Source organism: Theropithecus gelada, chromosome 14 (genome assembly GCF_003255815.1).
Source record: "Theropithecus gelada isolate Dixy chromosome 14, Tgel_1.0, whole genome shotgun sequence".
In the NCBI taxonomy this organism is placed as follows: Eukaryota; Metazoa; Chordata; class Mammalia; order Primates; family Cercopithecidae; genus Theropithecus; species Theropithecus gelada.
The window spans coordinates 103,510,571-103,521,485 of NC_037682.1; positions in this window are offsets into that span (position 1 = coordinate 103,510,571).

The window sequence follows — 10,915 nt, forward strand, 5'->3', positions numbered from 1 at the left end:
ATTCAGGTGATTCTCCCGTCTCAGTCTCCTGAGTAGTTGGGATTACAGGCGCCTGCCACCACGCCCAGCTAATTTTTGTATTTTTAGTAGAGACAGGGTTTCACCATCTTGACCTCAAGTAATCCACCTGCCTTGACCTCCCAAAGTGCTGGGGTTACAGGCGTGAGTCACCGTGCCCAGTCTCTCTTTCTTTTATTTTCTTTTTTTGAGACAGGGTCTCTGTCTGTCTCTCTCTCTCTTTCCTTTCTTTCTTTCTTTTCTTTCTTTTCTTTCTTTCTTTCTTTCTTTCTTTCTTTCTTTCTTTCTTTCTTTCTTTCTTTCTTTCTTTCTTTCTTTCTTTCTTTCTTTTCTTTCTTTCCTTCTTTCCTTTCTTTTCTTTCTTTCTTTCTTTCTTTCTTTCTCTCTTTCTTTCCAGGCTCATTGCTCTCTTGGCCTCCTGGACACAAGGGGTCGTTTCACCTTAACTCTCTGAATAGCTGGGACTTCAGATACGCACCACCATGCATGGCTATTTTTTTGTATTTTTTGTGGAGATGGGGTTTTACCATTTTGCCTAGGCTGGTCTAGGACTCCTGGGCTAATGTAATCCACCTGTCTTGGCCTCCCAAAGTGTGAGCCACGGCACCTAGCTGTGTTCTGTTTTTCGTTTGTCTCAAGGTATTTTCTAATTTCCCTTGTGATTTCTTCTTCTTCTTCTTCTTCTTTTTTTTTTTTTTTTTTTTTTGAGACAGAGTCTCGCTCTGTCACCCAGGCTGGAGTGCAGTGGCGGGATCTCGGCTCACTGCAAGCTCTGCCTCCCAGGTTCACACCATTCTCCTGCCTCAGCCTCCCGAGTAGCTGGGACTACAGGCACCGGCCACCATGGCCAGCTAATTTTTTGGTATTTTTACTGTGTTAGCTAGGATGGTCTCGATCTCCTGACCTCATGATCCACCCGCCTTGGCCTCCCAAAGTGCTGGGATTACAGGCATGAGCCACCGTGCCCAGCAGTGATTTCTTCTTTAATCCAGTAGTTGTTTTAAGAGTGTATTGTTTAATTTGTGAATTTTCCCTTTTTCCTTCTGTTAGTGATTTCTAATTTTATTTCATTGTGATCAGAAAAGATACTTTGTATGATTTCAGTTTTTTAAAATGTGTTAAAACTTGTTTTGTGGCCTAACTTTTGGTCTGTCCTATAGAAGCTTTCATGTGCACTGAGAAAAAGATATCTGCTATTATTGGATAGGATATTCTGCCACAGCATTTTAATTTGCCTCTAACTCCCCATTATCAGACAAAGCTGCAGAGAACATCCTCATATATGTTCCTTTATGGACCTGTGTAAATTACCCCTATGTTGAACTGGTGAGTCCTGAGCTATGTCTATATTTAATTTGACTATTGCTCTCAAGAATGACTGTGCCACTCACACACCCATCAATAAGGCCTGAGGCTTCTTATGTTGCCGTATCTCTGCTAACACTTAACATTAACATGGTGCCTCATGTCTGTAATCCCAACACTTCGGGAGGCCCAGGTGGGTGGATCACATGAGGTCAGGAGCTAGAGACCAGTCTGGCTAACACGATGAAACCCCATCTGTACTAAAAATACAAAAATTAGCCGGGCGTGGGGGCACGCGCCTGAAGTCCCAGCTACTTGGAAGGCTGAGGCAGGAGAATCGCTTGAACCTGGGAAGCTGTGGTTGCAGTGAGCCAAGATTGCACCATTGCCCTCCAGCCTGGGGAAACAGCGAGACTCCGTCTCAACAAAAGACAAAACAAAACAAAACATTAACCAGCTCTCTATTTTTTGCCATGCTGATAGGTACAAAGCAATGGTTCTCGACCTGGGACAATTTTATCCTCCAGGAGATAATTAGCAATTTCTAGAGACATTTTTTATTTTCACAAAGGGGATGTCTATTGGCAGCTAGTGGGTACAGGCCAGGGATGCTGCCAAACATCCTACAAGGCACAGACAAGCCCCTACAACAAAGGGGCCCAAAATGTTGGTAATGCCAATATTGAGAAACACTGTTGTAAAGAGATAGCTTATTGTTACTTTGATTTGCATTTCACTGACTACTAGTTATTTTCAGCATTCCTTTGTATGCATGTTGGCTTCTTGATTTCACTTGCATAAATGTCCTATGCATATTCTTTGTCCTTTTTAAAGAAAATTGGAGTAGCTGTCCTTTTCTTGCTGATTCTTATGAATTCCTTGTACAGTATTGCTATTAATGCTATTATTCCTTGTGAATTTTAGAGATTTCATATACTTTCTCCCTCTCTGTATGCTCTTGTCGAGGATTAAGGTTGGCTGGAAACTCTTTTACTCTCCCTCCACCAAGAGATTGGGGGTCTGTGCCCTTCCCTTTGAATATAGAAAGGCTTTGCAACTGCTTTGGTCAAAAAATTATGGCAAAAGAAACGCTGTATAAATTTCCAGCCCTAGCCTTAAACTTGCAGCTCCCACTTTCTGTCTTTTGGAACACTCTTTCTTGGAGACCTGAACCACCATATAAGAAATCTGACTATCTGCTGAAGAGATCTTGTAGAGAGATCCTGACACTATGTGGACAGGGAGAGAGGCCCAGCTGAGCCCACCTTTCCAACCATCCATGCCAAGGCATCAGGAATGAGAGTTAAGTCACCTTAAAACCTATAGATGAGACCATCTACCAGCTGAATACCACCTGGTAAGGTTTAATAAAATGATTGTTGTTTAAGCCACTAAATTTTCAGGTAGTTTGGTATGCAGAAGTAGATAACCAGCATAGTATTTCATAATCTGAGATTATATGCTGCAAGTTTGCTGAACTCTCTTGTTCTAATAGTTTGTTGATTCTGATTTTTTTGGGGGGTAAGGGAGGACAGGGTCTCACTCCCATTTCCCAAGGCTGGAGTGCGGTGATGTGATCTTGGCTCACTGCAGCCTCGAATCTCGAACTCCCAGGCTCAGGTGATTCTCCCACCTCAGCATCCCAAGTACCTGGAACTACAGGTGTGCACCACCACGCCTGACTAATTTTTTTTTTTTTTTTTGTAGAGATGGAGTTTCACCATGTTGTCCAGGCTGGTCTCAAACTCCTGGGCTAAAGTGATCCTCCCACCTCAGCATTCCAAAGTCCTGGGGTTGCAGGCATGAGCCACCATGTCTGGCCTGTCCTTTGATTCTTTTGGGGTTATTTTAGCAGATTATTATATCATTTATAAATAATAACAGTTTCATCTCTACCCTTCCAATTCTTATACCTCTTCTTTGTTTTTCTTCTGTGATGGCATTGTTCAGAACCTTTATTGCTATGTAAAATATTAGGAGTGATAATGGGCATCTTTTTCTTGCTCAGGATATTCAAAGGAATAGAATGAATTAAATTTTCATTGGTAAGTATGTTTGTGCTAAGTTTTTGTTATATAATATTTACCAACTTGAGGAAATTTCTTTTATTTCTGATTTTCTAACAGAAGTTTCCCTCCATGTAAATAGAGAAGCTGAACCACACATTAGTTGGGATAATCATAAGATTTTATTTTCTTTTAGTCTATTAATACAGTAAATTTATATTGAGAGATTTTCCAATATTGAATCATCTTTGCATTCCTGGCATATTTTACTTTGAGTGATAACTTACCTGTAACTATGAGTTAGCAGCTGTTTCTACCCCACCAGTACTTTGACGCCGTTACTCTATTGTCTTTTGATTTTTACTGATGCTGAGAAATCTGCTGTCAATCTAATCGTAACTCATTTGTAATTAATACATCTTTTTGTCCTCATATCTTTTCAGATTTTTCTCATCCTTATTATTCTGAATTTTCGTGATCATATATTTAAGTGTATATTTAGTATTATTTATCCTGCCCAATATCTGAAGACTCACATCTTCAATTCTGAAAAATCTCTTCAAGTAATGCTTCATCATTTTCTCTATTAATTCTTAGAAGCACCTATTTGGATACATATTGGTTTCTCATTTTTTCCTCAATATATCCTAACTGTTCTTATTTTTAAAAATCTTTTTCCCCAATTTGCTGTATTCTGAGTGAATTCCTCAGCTTTCTTTCAATTTGTAAATGTGTAACTTTGTTCCTTATAGCATTCATAACATTAACTGATTTCTAATACATTTAAATGGTTCTTTTTCATGTCCATCCACTTTTAAAATTCTGCTTGTTTTAATGTAGTATTTCTTGCCCTTTCTAAATACAATTATTACACCCCCCCCCAACTTTTTTTTTTTTTTTTTTTTTTTGGCGGAGTTTCCCTCTGTTGCCCAGGCTGGAGTGCCCTGGCGCAATCTTAACTCACTGCAGTGTCTGCCTTCTGGGTTCAAGTGATTCTTTTGCTTCAGCCTCCTGAGTAGCTGGGACTATAGACATGTGCCACCACGCTGGGCTAATATTTGTATTTTTAGTAGAGATGGTGTGTCACCATGTTGGCCGGGTTGGTCTTGAATTCCTGACCTCAGGTGATCCGCCCATGCTAGCCTCCCAAAGTGCTGAGATTACAAGTGTGAGCCACTGCACCCAGTCCCTCATTTTTATTTTTAAATTTTTATTTAATTTTTTTTATTTGGAAAAAGTGCTTCTTACAAAAAGGCAGCTGCAAAATATAGAAATGGAAAATACCTCTGCAACAATTACTTGTCCTTTTCTTAAAGTAAAAGAATGGGTGGGTTCCAAGGTCCTTCATTTTTCTTATTGCTGATTTTATTGTTGCCTATCTTTCTTACTATGGCATTTCTTCATGTATTTGGAATTTTGGTTTTCAGTAGATTCTCAGTTTGCTTTTCCTTCTTTATTTCTCTGCTTCTATGCCCACCACTCCTTACTCTATAGTGGTTTTGCAGTTGCCTTCATCACGCTTCTTACATCTCCTTCCCAATTCTAAATGGGATTTTATAATGATGAGTAGGGCTACTGTTCTGCTGTCATATTGGGTGCTATCACTGAGCTACAAGATATCATATATAGGCTGGACACGGTGGCTCACGCCTATAATCCCAGCACTTTGGGAGGCCGAGGTGGGTGAATGATTTGAGGTCAGGAGTTCAAGACCAGCCTGGCCAACATGATGAAACCCCATCTCTACTACAAATTTTTTAAAATTAGCCAGGTGTGGTGGCGGGTGCCCATAATCCCAGCTACTGGGAGGCGGAGGCAGAAAAATCGCTTGAACCCGGGAGGTAAGCGTTGCAGTGAGCCGAGGTCATGCCACTGCACTGCAGCCTGGGCTACTGAGCAAGACTCCGTCTCAAAAAAAAAAAAAAAAAAAGATATCATATATAAATTCTGAATCATGAGACTATGTCTTCATCTTTCCATCTCACTAAGCCCAGCTTCTATTCAACTAAAACCTAGAAGGCAGATGGACAGGATTTTTCTGCCTTTCTTTCACGAGTGGGAAAATCCCATCACAGCCACTGGCATTAAGTAATGAGCCAATTGCTTCTTCTGTCTTAGGCTGAGAACTTTTAGTCTCATTACCCTGTAGGAGTTGAACTCATCAGCTTCCACTGTCTTCTTCTATCTAGAGTCTAATAGGCCTATTCCCCTAAATTTTATTTATTTAAATATTTTGTAATTTAATTTGTCCATATTGTCATTTATCTTTTCTACTTTAAAAATTCTACCATTGCTATGTGTTTACAGTAGAGGGACTGCATCAAATATGAGCTTACTGCTCTATCTTGTCAAGAAGTCTGTCCCCCATTTCCTCTTTGACCCACCACTTTCCTACAAGTGTTTCTATGACAGTGAAAATTTTACCAGATCTAATGGATACTTCAGCTCACATGTTATTTAACTTTTATATTCTGCATTTGGTAATCCACTTGACAACCCACTTTTTCCTTCTTGAAATCTTATTCCCTTGGTTTCTGTGACATTGTGCTAAATACGTTTTTCCTTCATTTCTCTGATCATTACTAGGTCCCTTTTATGAGCTCATTTTTCTCTGCCAATACCTTAAGTTTGCCTTTCCAATGATTCTGTGGTTGGCCCTTTTGCTCCTTGTTTTGCTAACCCTAGGTGGTACTATCCACTCCTATACCTTTAACTCCTATCTATATGCTTCCAAATTTTAAATCTATACTTCTATCCCAGATATGTCTCCAGAACACTGGATATAAATATCCAACTATTTATTGAATATCTCCCTTTGAATTCCCAAAGACCTCACAACCTCGACGTATCTAAACTGCATTCATAATCTTTCATCTCAAAAAAATTTTCCCCTAGTATGTTCTGTATCTTGGTGAATTTCATAGCTCTTTTTAACCACTCTTATTTTTAAAGCTATATATTGTATAACAAGTTCACACAATTGTCAAAACCAGAAATCAGAGAATTATTTTGGTGTCCCCTTTCTCATCCTCCTTATCCAAATAGATACAAGCCCTATAAATTCTGTTTCCATATTATCTCTTGATACATCCTCCTTTTCCACATCTTTATTGCCTTTGTCATATTCCAGTGTTCCATTATTTATCACCTAGTCTGCTGCAACACCTTTTTGGTTGATGTCTCTGTTCCCCATTTTGCTTCCTACTTATCAATTGCTATGTTTCTCCTAGAGTGAGTTTAATATGCAAAGTTGATCATGCCACTCTCTTGGCTAAATTCCTTTGTTGGCTTCTATGATCTTCAAAATGCATTCCAAACTCCTTAGCAGAGCCACTTTTCAACCCTCTTTCCTCATTTCTCACACGCTTTGTGATACATCCAGTGCTCCAACTAAACCTAAATACCCAGGCACTTCATGCTGTTCTTTCTTCCTGGGTCTATTTTCCTTCTTTCTGTATCTTGCTAAGTACTATATACCATTATGAATTCAGTCAGACACTCACAAGGATGGCTAAAATAAAAAAGATAATAACAAGTGTTGGTGAGAATATGGAAAATTGGAGTATTTATATACTGCTACTGGGAATGTAAAATGGTGCAGCCACTGTGGAAAATCGTTGGCATTCCTCAAAAAGTTAAACATAGAATTATTATGTGACCCAGCAATTCTACTCCTAGGCATATACCTAAAATAACTAGAAACAGGTATTTAAAAATAAAAACCAGGACTGGGCGCAGTGGCCCACGCCTGTAATCCCAATACTTTGGAAGGGCGAGGCGGGCTGATCATCTGAGGTCAGGAGTTCGAGACCACCCTGACCAACATGGTGAAATGCAGTGTCTACTAAAAATACAAAAGTTAGCTGGGCATGGTGTTGCATGCCTGTAATCCCAGCTACTCAGGAGGCTGAGGCAGGAGAATCGCTTGAACCCGGGAGGCAGAGGTTGCAGTGAGCTGAGATCGTGCCACTGCACTTGAGTCTGGGTGACAGAGCAAGACTCTATCTCAAAAAATAAATAAATACATAAATAAGTAGTAAATAAATAAAATAAAAACCTGTGCATACATGTTCATAGCAGCAATATTCATAATAGTCAATGGAAACTCAAATGTCCGTCACCTGATGAATGAATAAATAAAATGTGGTATGCTTCTGCAATGAAATATTATTTGGCAACAAAAAGAGTAAAGTACAGATACATGCAATGACCTGGATGCCTCTTGATTCTGCTAAGAAAAATAAGCTAGTCACAAAGGGCCACATATTGTATGATTCTATTTATAGGAAATGTCCAGAATAGGCAAATCAATAAAGAAGGAAAATAGATAAGTGGTTGCCTAGGGCAGAGGGGCAAGCATGGGAGGGTAATGGCTAAGGAGTGTAAGGTATCTTCTTGCGCTAATGAAATGTTCTAAAATTGATTGTGATGGATGTACAACTTTGTGATATTCTAAAGCCATCATATTGTAGTTTGGTTGGATTGTATATTATGTGAATGATGTCTCAAAGAAGCTGTTTAAAAAATTTGGTCAGCAGGCCAAGTGTGGTAGTTCATACCTGTAATCTCAGCACTTTGGGAGGCCAAGGCAGGGATATCACTTGAGCTCAGGAGTTCAAGACCAGTCTGGGCAACATGGCGAAACCCCGTCTGTACATAAAATATAAAAATTAGCTGGATGTGGTGGTATGCACCTGTAGTCCCAGCTACTCAGAAGGCTGAGGTTGGAGAAGCACTTAAGCCTGGAAGACCAAGGCTGCAGTGAGTTGTGATCATGTCACTGCACTCCAGCCTGGGTGGCAAAGTCAGACTTTGTCTCAAAAAAAAATTTTAATTAACAAATTAAATTAAATCAGGAGGTCAGACGTGGTGGCTCACGCCTATAAATCCAGCCCTTTGGGAGGCCAAGGCAGGAGGCTCCTTTGAGCCCAGGAGTTCAAAAACAGCCTGTGCAACATAGTGAGACCTTGTCTCTAAAAAAAAAAATCCCAGCATGGTGGCTCAGGTATGTAGTCCCAGCTACCGGGGAAGTTGAGGCAAGAAGGTGTCTTGAGCCCAGGAGGTTGAAGCTGCCATGAGCTATAATCATGTGATATTGTTTGGCTGTGTACCCACTCAAATCTCATCTTGAATTGTAGCTCCCATAATTCCCATGTGTTGTGGGCGGGACCTGCTGGGAGATAATTAAATCATGGGGGCGGTTTCCCCCATACTGTTCTTGTGGTAGTGAATAAGTCTCACAAGATTTGATGGTTTTATAAGGGGAAACCCCTTTCACTTGGTTCTCATTTCTCTCTTGTCTGCCACCATGTAAGATGTGCCTTTTGCCCTCCACCATGATTGTGAGGCCTACCCAAACATATGGAACTGTGAGTCCATTGAATCTCTTTTTGCTTATAAATTACCCAGCTTCAGGTATGTCTTTATCGGCAGCATAAAAACAGACTAATACCATCATGCCACTGCAAACAACAATAACAACAACACAAAAAACAACCAACCAGATAAAATTCATCCAGGGTAACTGTCTCCAGGATTCTTTCTGTGTCCAGAATAGGTATTTGCCTTCAGGGTCCCCATAACAGACATTTTGAATGGATATATTAGGATCTTTAAAAAGTGTCTTGGAATTATCTTTTTATTTGCCTGCTCTTCCACTCAATTCTTAATTCCTTAAGGGCAGAAAGCATGTCTTATTTTTGTAGCTAGCACATAGAAGGCACTCAAATAATTACTGAATGAACAGTGATTATAAATCTTCAGAACAACAATCGAACCCAGTGTAATCTTCAAAATAAAAATGTGAAGGAAAAAGTAGCATAGAATTTTTCAAAGCATAAAAATATGTATCATTCCAAAAGCATTAGGCAAAGATAACCATCTCATTTTCTAAGTATTACATCTTACTGAAATAACATATATGTATTATACACACGTTCCCCAGAATTATTCTTTTAAAAATGAGTGCTTTAAAAAGGTTAAAGCACTTAGCATAGTGTCTACCACGTAGTAAATGCTTAATATGGCTTGGCTCTGTGTCCCCACCTAAGTCTCATGCCAAATTGTAATCCTCAATGTTGGCAGAGGGGCCTGGTGGGAGGTGACTGGATGATGGGAGTGGACTTCATAGCTGTTCTCATGATAGTGAGTTATCATGAGACCTGGTTGTTTAAAAGTGTGTAGCACTTCCCCCTTCGCTCTCTCTTCCTCCTGCTCCAGCCATGTAAGATGTGCCTGCTTCCCCTTTGCCTTCCTACCATGATTGTAAGTTTCCTGAGGCCCCCCAGCCATGCTTTCTGTGGAACTGTGAAATGATTAAACCTCTTTTCTTTATAAATTACCCAGTCTCAGCTAGTTCTTTATAGCAATGTGAGAATGGACTAATATAGTGCTCAATAAATATTAGCTAATATTAAAAGACAAAACAAATGCTAATTAGAATTGTCTCAGTAAACTTCTATAAATTCAGATATAGGGAATGAAGTAGAATCATGGATGAGTTAGCTATAAAGCCAAAAAAAAAAAACAAAAAACTCTCAAACATACTGTACTAGAATAGTCCTATACTAATATCGTACCTGTGAATAGCCACAGCAAAGGGTGTGATCTAGAAAAGAATAACAATAAAGAACCAGTCTAACTTAGGCACTTATGGTAACAACAAACAAAAAAATGTGACCCTGCACATTTTTGAAATAAATATCATTATATAATAGTCAAAGTTGTGATTTATTTAAAACCAAGTCCATCTTTGCTTGGGAAATATACTGGTAATTCACTAAAATGATTAAAATTGACACATGGCTTCCAGGCATTCAGTTATGTTACACTATCTAATTCAGCCTTGATAATGTCAGATGTTTTTGCCTAGGAGTAACAGAAAACCCACGTCAAAACAGATTATTAACAAAAACAAGACATAATCAAACAGCCTGAAGTAGGGAAACTCTAGAGTTGGCTAATTCAGCAGTTCATTGACCCATTAAGGACCTGAGATTATTGTCTTTGTGCTCAGCATATCATGGATGGCCGTTCCACGTTTTCAAAACGGCCACAGTAATCCAGGCATCACATTCTCATGCTCCGACATCCAGAGCAAGGAAAAAAAAAATCTCTCTCTCTTTCTCTCTGAATCTTTTTGAAACCTTTTCTTAGTTTAGAAACTTTTTCTAGAAGCATCTCCAACAGACTTCCCTCCTGCCTCATTTGCCATAATTGAGTCACAGGCCTTTCAAAAATAATATTGAAAATCAAGAAGAGGATTTCCCTGCTTGATTTGGACTAGTCAAGATAGACCTCCTTTGGCTGGAGCTTGAGTTCAGTTGTCTGAAGCACATGGCTAGGAAAAATATGGTGTATACCTAAACCAATCTGGGGTAATGTTGGCAAGGCTGAAGGTGGTAAATAGCTGTTGGTTAGGCAGCCAACAGTGTCTGCTACACAGCCACAAAAATTAGCTGTAAACTTCTGGCTAGATCACAGTATTTCAGACTATTAGGAAGTTGTTTTTTAAGAGAAAGCATTTTTGAACCTGTATAGATTTGCAATTTATATTGTCCTAGCTCCATACCCCTGCATCATTAAAT